The 20,155-nt window shown below is 47.6% G+C and overlaps 1 protein-coding gene across 1 annotated transcript in view; it reads left to right on the top strand.

The window, feature by feature from the left end:
* The first annotated feature begins 6,992 nt into the window (after positions 1-6,992).
* LOC121709518 (roundabout homolog 1-like) overlaps positions 6,993-20,155 on the top strand; it is a 183,581-nt gene continuing 170,418 nt past the window's right edge. The window contains 1 exon segment of the mRNA XM_042092955.1: positions 6,993-7,266. The gene's annotated coding sequence lies outside the window, so the exon portion shown is untranslated.

Here is a 20,155-nt window from a genome sequence, read left to right as displayed (position 1 = left end):
AAAACAGAATGAGAGAAATCCTGTGAAAAAGACTACGCCAAAAAGAGAGAAAGAGAGTGATAGAGAGAGAGTGTGAGAGAGAGTGAGTGAAAGACAGACCAGTTCTCAGTGTACTACCACTGTCAGCGCCAATAACAACAGCACAGACTCCAACTTTTAATTTCTTTTTTCAAAGGCCCTCAGCAGCTCCTATCATCCCCATCATTAGGAGTGTGTGAGTAATTCCTCATCTGGCGCTCTTTTTATTGTTCCGAGTGTCTCTGGATGACACCCATAACTTCAGACTGTCCTGGGCACTGTCGGGGAACACTTGTTTCTCCAGGAAAAAAAAAAAAATCATTCTGCCGGCTAATGAAGGAGTTCTCGGCTCCCCGGCTGTCACGATAAAAGAGCAGTAATGGATTTACATCTTGGTAAGAGCCAGTCGCTCGCCCCTCAGTCGGGTATACAACTCACCAGGGCTCCAATTAGAACTGATGGAGGGCCTTCTCCGACACGCAGGGAAAGGTCTCACTGAACTGTTCCGCCTGATAACATGATTGATTCCAATATGCCGCTGTCTTACTTACACACACACACACATACTCTCACACATATACACACAAATAATCTCACTCACGCACAAACATAGACACACACACACACACACACACACACACACACACACACACAAACACATGCATATCATTAGATTTCTCAGCTCATGAGTATGGACTCATTTGCTACTTACCCATTTGTTGCTCTGTTCCCATGACGAGCAGACAGAGGCAGCCCATTTAAACACCAGACACCTACTGGACACTCTTCCTGCTCTGTGAGGAGGCTATGATTGGCTCTATGGGGACAGAGCCTGTTCACTGCAAGGCTACGGAGAGCCAATGAGGAGAGCCCTTCCTAGAATAGTTGGAGATATGACTGAGAGGTCTGCCCTTGAAACAGCCCTGCCGATTTCCTCCCCCACACACCTGTGTTTTGTCCATTTAGTACACAAAGCGATGCACTTCAATTAACGCTTAATTAATGGTATAATGACCATTATTAAATGTATTGCCGGGTCCTAATTAAAAAAAAGTCAGGCTCATACATCATTTTAATTGACACCCACCTTGTGCCACCTCGTGTTGGCACTGTCTCCTAAGTATTCCCAGAGCAATCTCCAGCCTGGCAGCAGTGCCACTGGTGCCCCGGGTAGACTCTGGGTAGACTCTGGGTAGAGTTTTTCTCTTGTCAGGATGGAGCACATTATACATCTACCCGTTCATGCTCTGGTAATTTATTCATTTAAAAGTGTTAACCTACACCCCCCCCCCCCCCCCCCCCCACACACACACACACACACACACACACACACACCGCCCTCCCTGACCCCCCCATCTTCCCCCAGCACAGCCTGCTGCACACTGACTGTGAGCGTGCCTATGTTACCCATTCTCCCTTTACCTGCAGTTAAAGGCACATCTACAGGCTTCCACAGATATGGTGTGTATCAAACTGTATTCAAAATTCTGCTCTTGCTTCATAATGACAAGACCTTCAGATAAAGAGAGAGAGAGATAGAGAGTCAGAGAGAGATAGAGAGAGAAAGAGAGTCAGAGAGAGAGAGAAAAAGATAGAAATAGAGAGGGGTGGGGGGCTTTGCACAAGACAAACAATGGCAACTGCTCATTAAGAAATGGAATAGATAGGGCGAGGTAAGAGGAGGGGAAAAATGAAGCAGAGAGAGCGAGTGAGAGAAAAAGAAAAGAAAGTGTCACTATTTTCTTATCTCTGGCCGCTTTTTCATTTTCCTGCCCTAAATTGGCTCATTAGGCCGTTTAAATGTTTGAACATGGCGGAGCGCGAGCGGTAGGGAGAGGAGAGGAGAGACAACTTTCATTAGGAGGCGCCCAGAGTGAGGGGGGCACGTGCTCCCACCGCGCACTGGCCTTCGTTAGCCGCCGTTTACTCAGAGAACGCTTCGCACATGGTAATTAGCCAAGTCCTCACTAGTCCCCCCTCACTCACACACACACACGCACACACAGTCATATGAACACACACTCATGCAAACATCAATGCACACACCAACCTGCACGCACGGCCCCTCCTCCAATTTCTTTCTTCCCAGGGCTAGTGCCGTGAGACTGCCTCTGGTTATCATGCTACTCAACTGCAGCACTGAGAGCTCTAAAGCCATTCTGTTTCAGAAATTCCCCAGATCCTTATTCTGTTTCTTTCTCTCCATCTCTCCCTCTCTCTCTCTCTCTCTCTCAGTATCTCTCCCCCACTCCATGTCTCTCTCTCCTACTCAGCTTCTCTCTCTATCTCCATCTTGCTCCATCCCTCACTCCATCTCTCTCTCTTGCTCTCTCTCTCTACCCCCACTCCCTCTCTCTCACCCAATCTCTCTCTCCACCCTCTCTCTCTCTCCCATCTCTCTCCCATCTCTCTCTCTCTCTCTCTCTCTCTCTCTCTCTGCACCCTCCCTCTCCCTCTCTCTCTCTGGCAGTGCAGGACAGGCTTGAGGGGTGCCACGGGGTCCCCTCCAGAAATAGCTGTGATCACAAATAAATTTGGGCCAGTCTGCGTGTGAGGAGCTGATAAAGAATGCTGGAGATGAGATCCAGTTAGAAATGTCTAGGCAGTCTGACGCTAAGCCCATAACATCTGAAAAGGTTAAATGATGTTAAACAGCAGATGAGTGACAGCTGGGTTTAGAGCGAGAGCATCGGTCACTGCATCGTCCACCATATAGATATGTGCATGAACGTGTAAGGAATGATTGACTGTGCAGATCATTACTGTGGTAGAGCTGCTTTTCAATGCATTATCATTATCACACAGACTCATATACCATGTCATTCAACCCATCTTCATTTGGTAGCAGGCTTCTTATATTATTATATAAACACAAACACAGATGTTGCACATACATGTACACTTAACTTTTTTACAATTTTACTGTAAAGATTAAGGAACACCAAGACTCAATTATTTTGTGTATAGGTGATTTTTTTTAAATCACAATACCATTGCTTTAAGAGCGCAGTGAGGTCTAAACCCCTGGGGGGCTCTTCAGCAAGGGCCAGAGACGGGGGAGAGGAGACCCGAGGACTGATCTGCTATCAGCTCCTCACCTCCCCGGGGTCCCCTCTCTCACTTTCCCACCACCCGCACATGATCCCACACCAGACACAGCCCAGTAAACCCAGCAATCAGAGATGTCCTCATGTTTAGCATTCACCCCACCCCATCCCTCAGCTTCCCTCACTCTCTGTCTTTCCTCTCTTATCTTCTCTTTTCTTCTCTTCTACCTGGCTCACTTCTTCTCTTTCTATCTCTATTCCTTATATGGTTCTGTCTGCACCGTCTTCTTCCTCTCTTGTCTTTTTTGTTTACCTTTTATGCTCCCAGTATTCATTTTTCCATTCCTTGCTTTCTCCTTCACTATCACTCTATCACTTTCTCTCATCTACATTTCTTCTTGTTCTCTGTTGCTTTTTCTCACTCGCCCTGTTTCCCTACGCTGTTCCTGTTTGTCCTTCTCTCATTCCTTCTCTCATTCCTGTTCTCTAAACATTTGCCACATTTGCATTTTTCTCCCTGCGCTTTGCGTTTGTCCTTCTCACTCCCTCATTATCACTCCCTCATTATCACTCCCTCATTCTCATTCTCACTCTCACTCCCTCATTATCACTCCCTCATTATCACTCTCTCATTCTCATTCTCACTCTCACTCCCTCATTATCACTCCCTCATTATCACTCTCTCATTCTCATTCTCACTCTCACTCCCTTCATTCTCACTCCCTCATTATCACTCCCTCATTATCACTCTCTCATTCTCATTCTCATTATCACTCCCTCATTATCACTCCCTCATTATCACTCTCTCATTCTCATTCTCACTCTCACTCCCTTCATTCTCACTCCCTCATTATCACTCCCTCATTATCACTCTCTCATTCTCATTCTCACTCTCACTCCCTTCATTCTCACTCCCTCATTATCACTCTCTCATTCTCATTCTCACTCTCACTCCCTTCATTCTCACTCCCTCATTCTCACTCTCTCACTCCCTCATTCTCACTCTCTCATTCTCACTCTCTCACTCCCTTCATTCTCACTCTCTCATTCTCACTCTCTCACTCCCTTCATTCTCACTCCCTCATTATCACTCTCTCATTCTCACTCTCTCATTCTCACTCTCTCATTCTCACTCCCTCATTCTTTTTTCACTTCTTCCTCCCTTGTTGCCTTCTAAGAGTCCTTTCCAGACTGATCTCTTTGTGTGTGTGTGTGTGTGTGTGTGTCTGTGTGTGTGTGTGTGTGTGTGTGCGTTCTCTCATTGTCTCTCTTTCCTCAGAAAACCAATGTGTCCTTGGACGACCAGCTGCTACTAAGTGGTTCCCAAGTCACAACATTACAGGGTCCCTCTCCTGCCTCACCTTGACCTGGTTTTCAGGTAGAGAAAGGGGGTCCTGAGTTAGTGTGTGTGCATGTTTAAGTGTGGTGTGTGTGTGTGTGTGTGTGTGTGTGTGTGTGTGTGTGTGTGTGTGTGTGTGTGTGTGTGTGTGGAAGAGAGTTGAAGTAAAAACTGAAGTGTGCATAATAGCACTATAACAGTATATATTATTCATATAGATTGTATAATAGATGTGGATCTTTCTCTCTATGTGCGTGCGTGCGTGCGTGTTTATGAATGAATGTAAAAACGACTGTGTGTGTGGACATGTTTGTGCATGTCTGCATGTGTCCGTGCGCCTCTTGAGTGTGGCTGCGCATAATCCAACTCAAGCCCAAGGTCTCACTTCAGTTCCCTCGCATTCAAAACACCAGCCGTAACCCCTTGAACCCTTGAGTGACACCCAGGCCTCCATGCTAATCGCTGGATCTTAACCCCTTAAACACACCCCTCTGGTTGAGTTGAGTGGGTGGGGGAGGGGCGTGGTGGGGGCCTGGACGGAGAGAGAGAGAGAGGCTAGAGGCCCCTGTTATTTGATTAGAAATTCCCCTCAGTGGTTCCAGCGCTGGCTTGTCTCTCGTCTTGACATTAATATGCTGAGACATGGCCGGGCTCTGCGGCAGTCTTAGCTTCAGCACCGGGAGCTGTCCGCGGGGCTGCCCGGGATCGTTATGCTCTCTCAAGCTTGTCCTCGGCCCAATGAGAAAAGCCCCCGGCATTGTCTGCTGACGGGCCCATTTACCTCGCTGATCACAGACTGATATTGGAGACTCAACCAGAGTGGTGGTGGTTTTGTCAACCTGAGGGGTTGTTTGCTGTCCCCTCCCCCTCTTCAGCCCTGACACCACCAACCAACACAGATACTTACATGGTCTCAGTAAACTCATTCAAATGTCCCGTGATCCCCTTCACAAACATTTACATGCACACAGACACAGACACAGACACACACACACGCCTCAACTTCTCTCCTCTTCACGTCTCACACACACACACACACACATACTGTACGTGCATGTACATACAGACACATACACACACACACACACACACACACACACCTCACCTCCTCTCCAGTGATAAGCTTGGTGGCTCTCAAACTTCACAGATCTGCATGTATTTCCAGCAGTGTAGTGATTTGACATGACATGGTATCTAAACTGGAAATGGTTACTGGCACCAAGGCCATTTCTGTAAAAATCACACACGTACAAATATAGAAATCAAATAAGTGGGACATTTTTTAGTGTGTGTGTGTGTGTGTGTGCTAGAGAGAGAGAGAGAGATATTGGGGGAAGGAGGTGTTTGCAAACACAGCTAACTTCAATAGTATAATACCATCACTGTTTTTTTATATGCACTGATGTAAAAATAAACCTACTGCCTAAATGAGTAACAGAGTCATTGCAATATCAAACCAGCACACATACATTGTGTGTGTGTGTGTGTGTGTGTGTGTGTGTGTGTGTGTGTGTGTGTGTGAGGCCATGAGATTGGGACAGTTGGACAGCGGCATCCTCGCATTGTCAAACACGATCAAGCTCTGCTGGAGGTCTGCAGGTGGCTCATTTCCTGCGTCTGTGTCCGAGAGGAGCCAACCCCAAGAGAGGCCGAACCAAACCGAGCCCAGCTACGCAGAGTGAGGGGCCATTTTGGCTCTCGACTGAGAGAAGGGGGGAGAGCCAGTGGCAGGAGACACATCGAGAGCGGCTCACACCACACCTCACTGCGGCTGATTGCTATGGAAACTAACAGGATAGGGTCCGCGTGGCTCTGGCTGTTTTCTGGTGCAGGTTTTTCTGGGAGCACCATCAATATTTCTGCAAAGTGAGACTCACACGCTGCCCGTCGCTGGACCAGCAGAGGTCGACCCATTGACCCCTGCCTGCTTGGTGAATCAACAAGGAGTGGGGAACAACAAAGGAGCAAAATGCACTATTTGATTAGTTTCACCTTGTCCTCTCCAAGTCTCTATTGTCCTTCTCATTTACACCGGGTCTGTGTGTGTGTGTGTGTGTGTGTGTGTGTGTGTATGCCTCTGTGTGTGTTTATTGATTTGCTTGTGAGCTGGAGCTGATTTAAATTGTATTATGTTACCATACCCCATGATCCCATGATAATATTTTACATTCACAGTGTATCATTTAGCTATTAACCTCATAGTCTGTAGAATAGTCATACTCATAGTATAGTATGTAGCTGCCTGAAAAAGAGAGAGGAATGGCTGGAAAGTGTGTTGATTTCCTTGTTCCTTTGTTTCTTTAGTTAGGCTTAATGTCTGACATAATCTAAAATATTAAATTTATTTCATTCAGTGCCTAAAAAGAGGTTATCAGTGTAACACAAGTGTCTTTGTGTATAGACCTGAAGCCCGCAGTATACGTGAGTGGTGTGCGCTATCGCCTCGGATCTGCAGTGAAATCCGTCTCTGCGCAGCAGTAGGACCCGGAGGAAAACGCCGGTCCGCTGCAGGAGAAGGTGCGCTGAACGATTTGTATGCCTTACTGTGCGCTGTCCGCATTATTGTGCAGATAACGGTTCAGGATTCCCATCTGCAAGGGGATTAGAGCATTTTCTTGTTTTACTACGGACTCACTCATCTAAACGTGGACTCTCTCCATTATTTGCTGAAACACCTGCGCGAAGCTAAGCAATCCCCCACCTATCCTATTACAATTAAGGTTAATATTTGCCATTGAAGTGCGCAGGTATTGCTACAAGCAGGCGGGACAGTTTGGAGGCACTCATCAAGCATGGATAGGAGACGCAATTGAGTCAAGTGGGACTGAACAACAATCAAACTAGCAATAAAGAGGAAATAAGGTGAGTTATAAGAGTAAATCTCCATTTTTTATTTTTACTGAAAAGCACGCACACACACACACACACACACAACTTTTGGGGCATGTGTTGCATACTGTCTTGAACATTTAGTGAATATTTCTTTCAGTAAAACACATTTTTTGTTTTTTCATGCGACAGTCCAACAAGTCAGATTTCACAGCTGCTCTTGTCTTTTTTAGCGTTGTCAGGATGTCAATGCCAATGTGAACTAAACACGGAACCACTTACTCACTGTGGCTGTATCCTTATTAAATCGTGGAAGTCATTTTATAACTTTAAGAGAGTATGGTACAAAGAAGATAAACGAATGTTTTGTGTTTGTAAAAAGTTGTTTTCTCATAAAATGAGTATTCGGGTTATCTGTAGAAACGGCTTTACACTTAGGAGAATGTTTGTTCGGTTTAAATCTGTCTTTCAAATATGATTCCGAAAAATCGCCTGCAGTCAGGCTTATGAGTGAGTGCGCAAATTCATGGATGACTGCGAAACAGAGGAAATGTGAAGCTCCAAGGTGCGCATTTCCGCAGTAGGCTAGGCTACACAACTTGTGTCAGCTTCACGTGTATTTTACTGGACATATACACCAGGTTTGTTGTTCTATAAAACTACTGTACATAACCTGATATAGGTTACAATTAATGGTTTATTTAGACGATTTGATTGTCTGATGTGGCGTCATACTCTCTTCCAGTGTAAGTTATTGCTTGATCTCTTCGATCATGCATTGATCAACCGAACTGTCACTGAGTAATCCATATACTGTGAGTTACACTGCCGCAATCGGATCTTGGACTCCCGCGAGGCCGCAACAGGAGCGAACTAATCTCTCCCCGGGGAACTCTCTGGGCACCGCCTGATTGTTTGAGTGTTTTTCAGGATTACTCACTACTCACCAGCTACTTCTCTGGATGCGCATGTCAACCTCTGGGCTCCTAAAACATTTCACAACAACCTGAGGAACAAACCGGAAAGAGTAGGCTATGATGCTTCTTGTCATCTTTTATTATTAAGCGCAGTGAGAAAGTAGTCAAATTGACCCTGGTCAGAATTCCTCTTTTTCTACTGTAGAAACACTGGATTATCGGTGTGGTTGTCTGCCCTGGATGGGCATATGATGTGAAGTTGGTAAGAAAACACTTTTCCCCAATATAGCTGCAAGTAGCAATGAGGGGGCCAAGCAGACGAGCTTGAGTTGCCATGGCAACTCAGTGCTGTTATATCAAACTGCTGTAAGCAGTCACTGCAAGTTTCATGTCTAGCAACCAAAGATTGGCTATAGATATAGAGATATAAGGTCAATTCCTGTTTGGTGGCTTTGCCGCCAATTTCGATTGGCTGTGATGGGCGAACGATTTTGTCAATCGCTTCCAGGAAGTTATGCACTGATAAGGCATTGTCTGAAGATATGTGATTGTCTGTGCCAATTTTGTTGAAGATCAGATAAAATGTGCGACGTGAAAATGTTTTTGTGTTTCTGGCAAAACCCAAAATGTTGACTTGATCGATTACGGTTACGTCACAAGTTAGCTTTCGTTGGCTTTAGGAACTCCAACGGTATTAAGAGACACTACTAGTAAAATTCCAATCACGTCAACAATTATAAGCCAAAACATATTTTTGCTAATTGCCGCAATCCCTAGAGGTCAAAGGTCACCAACTTTCTTCTGTGCCCTCCTAATGGGGTCATGGGTTCGGTTTGGTTATGATACATGAAAGGGTTGCTGAGATATGAGCTCACTTCCTGTTTTGCGGCTTTGCCGCCGATGACGATTGGCTGTTACGGGCGAACAGTTTTAGATATGGCTACAAAAAGCACCACTTTTGTGAGGCTTGGTCAGAAGATCATCTGTGCCGAGATTGGACAAAATTTGTGACCTGTGACATTTTTTGTGTTTTTGATGGAATCCAATATGGTGGCCGGATCGATTACGTTGACATTACAAGTTGCCATGTTTCGGACTTAAAATTTCCCAGAGTATTAACAGACATCCCTAGTAAGTTTTAATTCCAAACACATCAGCGCAGCACCCCCTAGAGGTCAAAAGTCACCAAATTTCTTGAGCGTCCTACCAATGGGATCTGAAGTCCATGTACTAAATTTGGTTTTGATACATGAAAGGGTTGCTGAGATATGAGCTCACTTCCTGTTTGGTGGCTTTGCCGTCAATTTTGGCTGTGACGGGCAAACGCTTTCAAAAATGAATATGCAATGAGATGAACTTTTGTTAGGCTTGGTCTGAAGATCGTGTGTGTCAAGTTTGGTGTCGATTGGACAAAACATGTGACCTGTGTAAAATTTGTTTAACTTTTGATAAAATCCAAAATGGCGGAAAATCCATCATGGCGGAAATTGACGTCATGCGTTAACCTCGGCTTGGTCCAAGGATTCCAATGATACCTCAGTTTTGAAGATCGGGAATACGAGTCAAAGGTTACATGCGTGAACACGCGTCCAACTTTGACCTGTTGGTGGAGCAAGAGCGCTCAAGGTGCCGACATGAAACTTGTTGAAATGAATCATGGGACTGTCCTCAATTAGTGTGCCAAATTTCACCACTTTTAACCAGACAGTTCTATGGTCTGCCATAGACTCCAGTGGTGGAATAATACTATATAAAATGTAGAAACAAAATGGGTGCATCATTTTCCAGCTCTTTTAACATTCCAGGTTGCCTTTGAGTTAAATAGAGAGCTCATATTCAGTATGATAATCACCAGATTGGTAACCCATGCTGCCAGGTCAGCGGTGGTGTGTAAATGAGACAGCATGACCAGGTGTCTAAATTGAGAGACATTCAACCGTCATGATGTGTGAGGTTCTGAATGGCTTTGAGTACTGTAGTCAGTAAAGAGTAGTGTCTCAGGGGCTGTACACACACACACACTCACACACACACAGGCACTAATATCAGTGTGTCAGTGGCAGCTCAGGGCTTTGATGCCCTCAAAGAAAGATGGCAACATGGTCTCATTTACAAAGCAGTCTGGAACGCCTGTTGAAGGGCAGGCCAATTAAACGACCGTGCAGATCCATAGCAATGTTCCCAGTTCAGAAAAGAAAAGGCTTTTGTAGAATTAAATAGATTCAATAGCTTGACTTCAATTGTTAGGTTATATACTCCCCCTATCCCTTAATTATTTAAATTTCTTTCTTTTTAGCAAAAAAAGGGGTTGCAGTTGCAGTTGCTTGTTATATGATGGTAATTTGTGAAGTAAACTGTTCTCCCTGCTTGACTTCCTTTGAGGTGGTGCAAGCATGAACCCTGGGGGATGTAGTTGTTCTCTATGTATGTCACAATGTCCCATCCATGGGAGTCTGCATCACATTCGGTGTGTCTTTTTGTCCTTGCATAATTGTACCAACATAATTAGTCTTATCCACTCTGTTCCTGTGCTTCTTCCACTGATCCTTCCCCAGCCCCAGTTAAGTCTGACAGCTCCTGTGTGGCTGCACTTGCAGTGGTCTACTGTACAGGCTAAGCTGCCTTCATGTGGAGCAAGTACATGAACTCCAAACTCCAATCGGTTGAATTGAGCATGTATTCACATACCTCTGCTAAACCACTCTTCTCCATGAGGAATAGAAGGATGGAGGAATGGTTGTGGATGGATGTGGGTGGATGCAGGGTGTGGATGGATGTGGGTGGAGACAGGGTGTGACGGGTCTTGATTGGCATTGTGGTGGGTGATTTTTGAGGTAGTGGACCTCCGTGCCCCCCCCCCCCCCCCCCCCCCCCCCCCATCATGGAGGCCTTGGTGGGTGTGGGGTTGTGGGGGAGCAGTGGAGGGCTTTTCTGCTGCCAGAGCGTGGAGTGGAGTAGGCTGATCTGAATGAAAGGCGCCGGTCCTCAAAGCCTCCGGCTTCATTTGCATTCGACCAACGCGTCCGTTCACCAGCTCTTTTAATTCTCTCTGATAAGAGCTTTTTTCACCACTCCTCTCTCTTTCTTTCACTCTCTCTTTCACTCTATCTCTTTCTCTCTCTCCCTCTCTCCACTCTCTCGTTCTTTTTTTTGGCATTGTTAACTTTTTCGAATGAGTGAGAGCCTGTACAGCTGAAGCACCCAAAATCAGAGAGAGATCGAGAGAGAGGGGGAGAGAGAAAGAGGAGAGGGGAGTCGGGGAAAGAGGGAAGAGAAGAGTGCCTCAGTTCAAACACACACACACACACACACACACACACACACACACACACACACCCTCTCATTCACACCCAGAGCTGCAAAACCCACACCTTTTCATAGTAGCCTAACAATAGGCTGTCTTTTATCTCGTGGCAGTCAAAGCAAATCTGAACTGCATTTTAAACAAACATCAACAGAGCATACTCCCTTGAGACTCGCGCTGTTCGCTCCCCTTTACCATAATAATAGATCTCATACTGGACAAGACAGGTGCACTTTCAGTGTGCAGTAGACAGCCGACAGCAGCCTTGCACTCCGCAGGAAGATCAGTGGGGCAATGGAAGGCTGATACACACAGACACCCTCATGCTCACACGCTAAGACACACACACACAGACCCATTTAAATCCTCCATCTCCTGAAATTCACAGCACATTTTCAAATAGGCCTGTTGTGTTTTAAAACGGTGAGTATATATCAGCAATATTTAAATAACACACACACACACACAGAGACACATACATACATACACACACTTGCACACTCACACACACTCTCTCACACACACACACACACACACACACCCATGCAGTTGTGCTCCAATGTGTCCTCTCTCCTCATGGCCAGCCCATTGCTCACTCAGACTATGCAGACATACATGCAGCAGCCTTCTCCATCCATGTGCATAAGGAAGCACATTGAATTTCAATAAATTGTAACTATGCGTTATTGATAGCAACATAATACAATTTGCTTGTTGCTTGAAGGGTTGAGGCCGGCCCTGCGTGTGTAATGATTGCGCGGAGCAGGTTTGACAGAGGCCCTGAGTGTTGCACCAGCCCTGGTCATTTAATTACACTATTGACTGACATGGGCTATGGTGACACATCATCCTCTCCTACCCTTCACCCCCATCCCACTGTCTCTACTCTGTCGCTCTTCCTCTCCCTCTTTCGCTCTCTCTTCCTCCTTCGCTCTCCCTCCCGCTCTCTGACGGACTCTTTCCTCTCATGCATATTTCAAAGCAAAGGTAAATGTTTGTTGCCTCTGATTACCTGTCTGGGAGATGGAATGCCACTAGCAATCTGCAATATGAGAAAGAGAAAGAAAGAGAAAGAGAGAGAGGGAGGGAGGGAGGAATTGGAGATGTGGCTGCAAAACAGGATTGAAAGGGAGGTAAAAAGAAAGAGATAAGGAGGCATTTGAATTGAGATGGAAAGTCTGACAAAAACACACTAAAATAGAGAGTGAGAAGCACAAAGCACAGATGTGCGATCATTAACATGAAATCTCTGTTGAGAGAATATCTGACAGACTGACATTGCGTCTGTTTTATTAAATGCATATGTGAATGCGGAAAAAAAACAGGAAAGTGAAAGAGTTCCATTTATTTATTATTATGTGTTAAGCCTTGAAGTGTGTGTGTCTGTTTGTGTGTGTGTGTGTGTGTGTGTGTGTGCCCTCTCTTCCTTGATACCGCCGGCATATTCAGAGCTCTTGCAACATATTTCCCTCGAGAGACCGAGAGAGAAAGAGAGGGCATGTGCTCTCCCCTGTTTCACGTCTCTGTGTCTCTAAGGGAGAGTTGCTACACAGCATCTCTGTGTCTCTAAGGGAGAGTTGCTACGCAGCATCTCTGTCTCTCTCTCTATTCTTTTATTGAATTCTTCCCTTCCTTCTTTTCCCATGAAAATCTGCTCCTATGCGCTAAAAAGTGCAGCGGGGGATAACAGCAGCATAGAAAGCCGGTTGACTGTATCGTCCCTGAGATCATAAAGACTTTAATATTCATGACCATGTGCTATACTTGCAGAGAAATGTTTATTTTACCACCGAGAGCCAAACCGAGTCTTACTCTGTGTCGTCGAAGGTTTGTTTTTGAGGCAGCGTGTGCCGCTGTTTGGGGGAGGTTTTTTTTTGTTAGGCAGTGTGTCTATCAGTTGTCAATTCAGCTCGTCAGATAGGATGGTGCACAGATTGTTTCCGACGCAGGGTTTGTTTAACGTAATTAAGGAATCGCTGACGCAGGCTACGTGCTTGGTGTGCGTGTCTGTCTCCCCTTCGGGTGTGTCTTTTGTTTGCTGGGTGTGTGTGTGTGTGTATGGGGGGTGGGGGGTGGGGGGGTTGTCTGAGAGGACGAAAGAAGGTGTGTTTTAACGACCTCAACTTTTGTTTTGTCCCCCCTTACGGTCAATAGAGTGTCTATCTACCTGGTGCACCCTGGACCATTTTTTTCTTCTTCTTTTTTTATCACCGGGCCTTTGTACACACGTTGCCCAGCGGATGGATGTTGCTGGGTAATGACCCTTGACAGGATGAATGGACCTTAGCCCCTCTTTATGGGCAGGAGTGGTGAGCTGTAATTCATGGCCCCTGGATCGTAGGTCGGCCCTCAGGGAATCGATAGTCATGGGCATCCATCGCGGCCCTCGGCCTCTGTGTTATCATTGTCCAGGTCCCCATTGTGCCCGTGTCAGACGCGCAGAGATTTGCAGTGCCCTTTTAATGCCGGATAATGACGACCGCGCCTTTTATTCTTGGCCGATGTTGATTGAGTGCTTTTTTATTGGATTTCCATTTAAGCGATCGTTTGGTCGGACCTTCCCCTCGTATTTAATTTCACACCAGAAGAGACACTCTCTGCACTTGTGGCGACGCAGCAGGCTTGCGGTGACGAATGGACTTTCCCTGGGAATGAAGCCTAGCGTGCGACTCCATAAAGGCAGCCACTACTGCACAATGCATGCATGGGAGTCATCCGCTGTGATGTCGACATGCAGACACACGGGCAAACAAACATGCACAAATGCTCACACACATATACACATATACACAAACACATGCGCATACAAACACACACACACACACACACACACGCACGCACGCACACACACACACACACACACACTCACACACAAATATGTAGATGTGTGTGAGTATATCTCCATGCACATGTACATGCACACAACACACACACTCACACACACACACACACACACTCTCTCTCAGAAGCATCTATACACAGTAATTTGTCTTGTCCTTGTTTTTTTCTTTATTCTTTCTTGAGTGACTGGATCATCACATCAGCATCTCACACTATCCTCTTCATCTACACCATACCGAACATCACCATCATCATCGTCATCGACATCGACATCGACATTAAGGGCAGCCGTGGCCCACTGGTTAGCACTCTGGACTTGTAACCGGAGGGTTGCCGGTTCGAGCCCCGACCAGTGGGCCGCGGCTGAAGTGCCCTTGAGCAAGGCTCCCCGAGCGCTGCCATTGTAGCAGGCAGCTCACTGCGCCGGGATTAGTGTGTGCTTCACCTCACTGTGTGCTGTTTGTGTTTCACTAATTCACCAATTGGGTTAAATGCAGAGACCAAATTTCCCTCACGGGATCAAAAAAGGATATACTTATACTTATCACATCCCTCTGACACACACACACACACACACATACACACACACACACTCTCTCAGAAGCATCTACACACAGTAATTTGTCTGCTTCATGGTGACCGCTGGGCTCTCCTGAGGGAACATGAGCTAGCATCTCCCCAAACATCCTCACGCAGCGACGACGAGGACAAAGCTGCTCCTCTCACTTCAATCCACTCGGAGGTCAGAGAGCACGCGCTCGCCGCCGGCCGAGAATCCCCATCTCCAGAACCTCGGACTGACAGTCCATCATCACGCCAGCGCTCCACAGCAACCCCTCTCTCCTCCGACCCCCCCCCCCCACCCCATCATCCACCCCCCCCCCCCCCCCCACCCCCAACATCATCATCTCTGAGGTTTCCCATATCTCCTGTCTCACTCCATCAGTTCCCTTAATGCCGCTGGAAGATGCTGCGGTGGCCACTGCTGCTGCATCTGTCTCCCCAGACCGTCACCGGGGGCCTAAACGCCATTATTCACCGCCACGCCACCGCCCCACACTGACTAAGCATCCATTCGCCACTGGACCGTGTCCACGTCCGCCGGGCCGGCCAGCGTACGAGAGAGAGAGGGGGAGCGGTGTCGGGGAAGGCCCGCGGGAGTCCGGTTGTCTTACGGCCACTGGCCCTGTGTTGCGCCCGTGCGTGCTGGTGTTTATGTGAGCCGGGAGCAGAGAAATCACAGGAGTGGAAGAGCAGCACTGCAGGGTTTTTGAGACTCCCGCCGCTGATGTGTTCCTGATAACAGCAGCCCGTTCCCCTCCCCTCCCCTCCCCGTTCCCCTCCTCTCCCCGCTCCCCTCCTCTCCTCCCCTCCCCTCCTCTCCCCGTTCCCCTCCTCTCCTCCTCCCCTCCTCCTCTCCCCTCCCCTCCTCCCCCCCTCTCCTCCCCTCCTCTCCTCCCCTCTCCTCCTCTCCCCGTTCCCCTCCTCCCCCCCTCCTCTCCCCGTTCCCCTCCTCTCCCCGTTCCCCTCCCCTCCCCTCCTCCCCCCCTCTCCTCCCCTCCTCTCCTCCCCTCTCCTCCTCTCCCCGTTCCCCTCCTCCCCTCCTCCCCTCCTCCCCTCCTCCTCTCCCCGTTCCCCTCTCCTCCTCTCCCCGTTCCCCTCCTCTCCCCGTTCCCCTCCTCTCCCCTCCCCGTTCCCCTCCTCTCCCCGTTCCCCTCCTCTCCTCCTCTCCCCGTTCCCCTCCTCCCCTCCTCCTCCCCGTTCCCCTCCTCTCCTCTCCTCTCCTCTCCTCTCCTCCCCTCCCCTCCTCCTCTCCTCTCCTCTCCTCTCCTCTCCTCCCCTCCCCTCCCCTCCCCTCCCCTCCCCTCCCCTCCTCCTCTCCTCCCCTCCTCCTCTCCTCCTCCTCTCCTCCCCTCTCCTCTCCTCTCCTCTCCTCCTCCTCTCCTCCTCTCCTCCCCTCCTCCTCTCCTCTCCTCTCCTCCTCCCCTCCTCCCCTCCTCCTCTCCTCCTCCTCTCCTCCTCCTCTCCTCCCCTCTCCTCTCCTCTCCTCTCCTCCTCCTCTCCCTCTCTGCAGGCTTTCCTTGTAAATATGGATATGCTTGTATGCCGATGCCCCTTCCCTGCTCTCTTGTGTATTCACCAGCAATGCATTGCTGTCCATCCACCCGTTACCAGAGGTCATGATGTAAGGGGGTGGCCTCTGGTAAACATGGCTCCAGAGGGGATCAGTATGAAATGTAGTCATTGTCTCCGCCTGAAGCCATGTTCCAAACCCTTCACCCATCCACATCCTGATTGCGACACAAATTCAGTTGTGTGGTGTGTGTGTGTGTGTGTGTGTGTGTGTGTGTGTGTGTGTGTGTGTGTGTGTGTGTGTGTGTGTGTGTGTGTGTGTGTGTGTGTGTGTGTATCACTCGTCATTTTCTGGTTTGCATTGTCATTACTTGCTTTGTATATTCTGTTGAACACATGAAAGAGTTTGCGCGCATGTGTGTGTGTGTGTGCATGTGTGTGTGTGCATGTGTGTGTTTGTGTGTGTGTGTGTGTGTGTTTGTGTGTGTTAGAGAGAGTTTGGATGTCCTTGCTTTCCAAAGTGGCATCACAGAGGTAGGACAGCATTTGAAAAGAGACAGAGGAACGAGGAAAGAAAGAGGATTCAGGGACAGACACGGCAGTAAACATCACGCTGGGGTCACTGATTTATCTGCAGATCTCTGAGGAAAATTAAGCTCTCTTTCTCTCACTCACTCTCCCTCACACATACACACACACACACACACACACACACACACACACACACACACACACAGCCAAAGCCGCGGCAACCACTGTGACACTCAGTAATCAGCCATTTCATGCTGCTCTGGCTCCAGGAAGCCTGAGAGGAAAGCTAATGCTGTCAATCACAGATGAGGCATCGGCACACAAACACCACTGATACACTGATAGGAGCGCCTGTGTGTGTGTGTGTGTGTGTCTGTGTGTCTGTGTGTGTGTGTGTGTGTGTGTGTGTGTGTGTGTGAGAGTATCTGTATCGGTCAGTCAATGTGTATGTGTAAATCTGACTGTATGGATGCCATAACACTATAGGCTTGTAAACTGAAGACCTATGTGACTGTCTGGAAAAAGAATATAAAAAGACATTTAGGATGCGGTGCTCATTCTCACACCACATCTGCCAATTATTTCACAGTGACAGATGTTGACACAGGTCAAGGACTGTGTGTATAGGTATGATTTGCATAGTAGCTGTGATGGCTTGTAGAAAAACAACCATGAAATTTATATCCACCCACCCTGCCTGGCCAAACAAAAATGTCCTAGATGCTCTGTAGTGTCTCTAAACGGAAGACAACATCCTTTTAACATTAGTTTTCTACTCTTTACCTGTTAATCAGCATGGGCTATTTTTTAGCTGACAATATGAAATTTGTGCCGCAAACTGTTATGTGGTCTGCACTCTAAAAAAGGGATGGCAGTTGTGAAACACAGACAGGGATCTCAGCTGCAGATACATCCCAGTTGGCTCAGTTAAGTAATTCTTCCTTAAAAGACACCATCCATTTTGTGTGCAATTGATGAGTCAGACTTGCTTGCCTGGAGACCGAAGAACAAAAGATTAGTACTTGGAAACGGCGGCTTAATTGCCTTGTGTTAAATGATGCAATTAAACGGGACATATTGAATAGGCGATGAAATGCCTTAGGGTCTGTAAAATGCTTCTCTGAATTAAATGTCAGACAGTTTACCCAGATACTCCTCTCGGTGAGTGGATCAGTGCCAGGTGGAGAATGGGGTCGGGAGTTAGACAAAGAGACATCTTGCATCTCTCTCTCTGTGTGTGTGTGTGCGTGTGTGTGTGAGCGAGCGACAGAAGACAGAGACAGAAAGAGAGAGAGGGAGTGTATGTGTGTGTGAGAGAGATAATGAGAGAGAGAGAGAGAGAGAGAGAGAGAAATCAAATGAGAGAGAGAGTTTTTACTTTTTTTGGATAAAGTTCAAGTGGGGCACTCACTCGCTCGCTGTGGCCAGAAACGACTCAATCACCGGTCCTCAGACGACAGCCGACATGGCCCCATGGGTCCACTCCCCCTGCGCTGGCAGCGTGGCACAGGAGGCATGCGGGGACTCTGATGGCACAGGCTGTAATGACGGGCATCACACGGGAAGGTGACTGGCTGGCGTGTGGGGACATGCGGGTGTGTTGCCGGCATGCCTGGGTACAGACTGTGGAGTCGTCCTCAGGGCAGCGAGAGAGAGGGGAGAGTCGGCTATCCACTGCTCAAGCAGAGAGGAGCGGAGTGGGACAGAAGAGAGAGAGAGAGAGGGGGATAGAGAGAGTGGGACAGAAGAGAAAGAGAGAGAGGGATAGAGAGAGGAGAGAAGAAGAGAGGGTGATTTTCTTGATGACAATGATAAAGGTGATGGTGGGTGTAGTGGTGGTCATGGTTACAGTGAGGACAAAAGATGATGCTGACGGTTACCATGATGCTGATGGTGATGATGTCGATGGTGATGATGGTGGGCGGCGGTTGCTTATGAGGGAAGAGGAGTCATCCAGTAACCAGAGGGTTGCTGGTTCGAGCCCAACCCTTCTTAACACTTTCAAAGTATCCTTGAGCGAGACACTGAAACCCAAACGCCTCCAGATGTGCAGGTTGGAGCCTTGTGTGGCAGGCTCCGCCATCTGTGTATGAGTGTGTGTCTGAATGGGGGAATGTGAGGCATTACTCTGTGAAGCGCTTGAGAAAAGCACTGCGTAGATGGGGTCTGTTTACCACAGTGATGATGGTGGTGATGATGATGATGTTGATGACGATGATGATGGTACTGTTTACCACGGTGATGATGATGGTGATGATGATGATGTTGATGACGATGATGATGGTGGTGATGTTCGGTATGGTGTAGATGAAGAGGATAGTGTGAGATGCTGATGTGATGATCCAGTCGCTCAAGAAAGATAGAATAAAGAAAAAAACAAGGACAAGACAAATTACTGTGTATAGATGCTTCTGAGAGAGAGAGAGAGTGTGTGTGTGTGTGTGTGTGTGTGTGTGTGTGTGTGTGTGTGTGTGTGCTGTCAAAGGGATGTGATGTCGATGACGATGATGATGGTGGTGATGTTCGGTATGGTGTAGATGAAGAGGATAGTGTGAGATGCTGATGTGATGATCCAGTCGCTCAAGAAAGATAGAATATAGAAAAAAACAAGGACAAGACAAATTACTGTGTATAGATGCTTCTGAGAGAGAGAGAGAGTGTGTGTGTGTGTGTGTGTGTGTGTGTGTGTGTGTGTGTGTGTGTGTCAAAGGGATGTGATGTCGATGACGATGATGATGGTGGTGATGTTCGGTATGGTGTAGATGAAGAGGATAGTGTGAGATGCTGATGTGATGATCCAGTCGCTCAAGAAAGATAGAATAAAGAAAAAAACAAGGAGAAGTGGAGAGATGAGGAATCATAAAGGCACATCCAGAGTTAGAGGGAGAAAGGCTGTTGTTAGAAGGGTTGAACAATGAAACTGAGGAAAAGAGAAAAAGAAAGATGGAAACAGAGATCGAGCAGAGGAAGAGAGAGCAGAGGTGTGGCGTGGAACAGACAATGAAGGGATTGGGAGGGCGAGCCAGATAGAGAGAGAGAGAGCGAGGGAGCGAGATGGGAGGAAAGAGACAGATCAGCACATGAGGAGAGATAGAGAGAATCACAGAGATGGAGAGAGAGAGAGAGAGAGCAGGAGCGAGCCGGTGTGTAATGAAGTGAAAAGCCTGCTCCTTCTCTGCTCCATGCTTCACGGCTCCTGTGTGTGTGTGTGTGTGTGTGTGTGTGTGTGTGTGTGTGTGTGTGTGTGTGTGTGTGT

This window comes from Alosa sapidissima, chromosome 5 (assembly GCF_018492685.1).
Source record: "Alosa sapidissima isolate fAloSap1 chromosome 5, fAloSap1.pri, whole genome shotgun sequence".
NCBI lineage: Eukaryota > Metazoa > Chordata > Actinopteri > Clupeiformes > Clupeidae > Alosa > Alosa sapidissima.
This window is presented reverse-complemented; position numbering and strand designations above follow the sequence as displayed.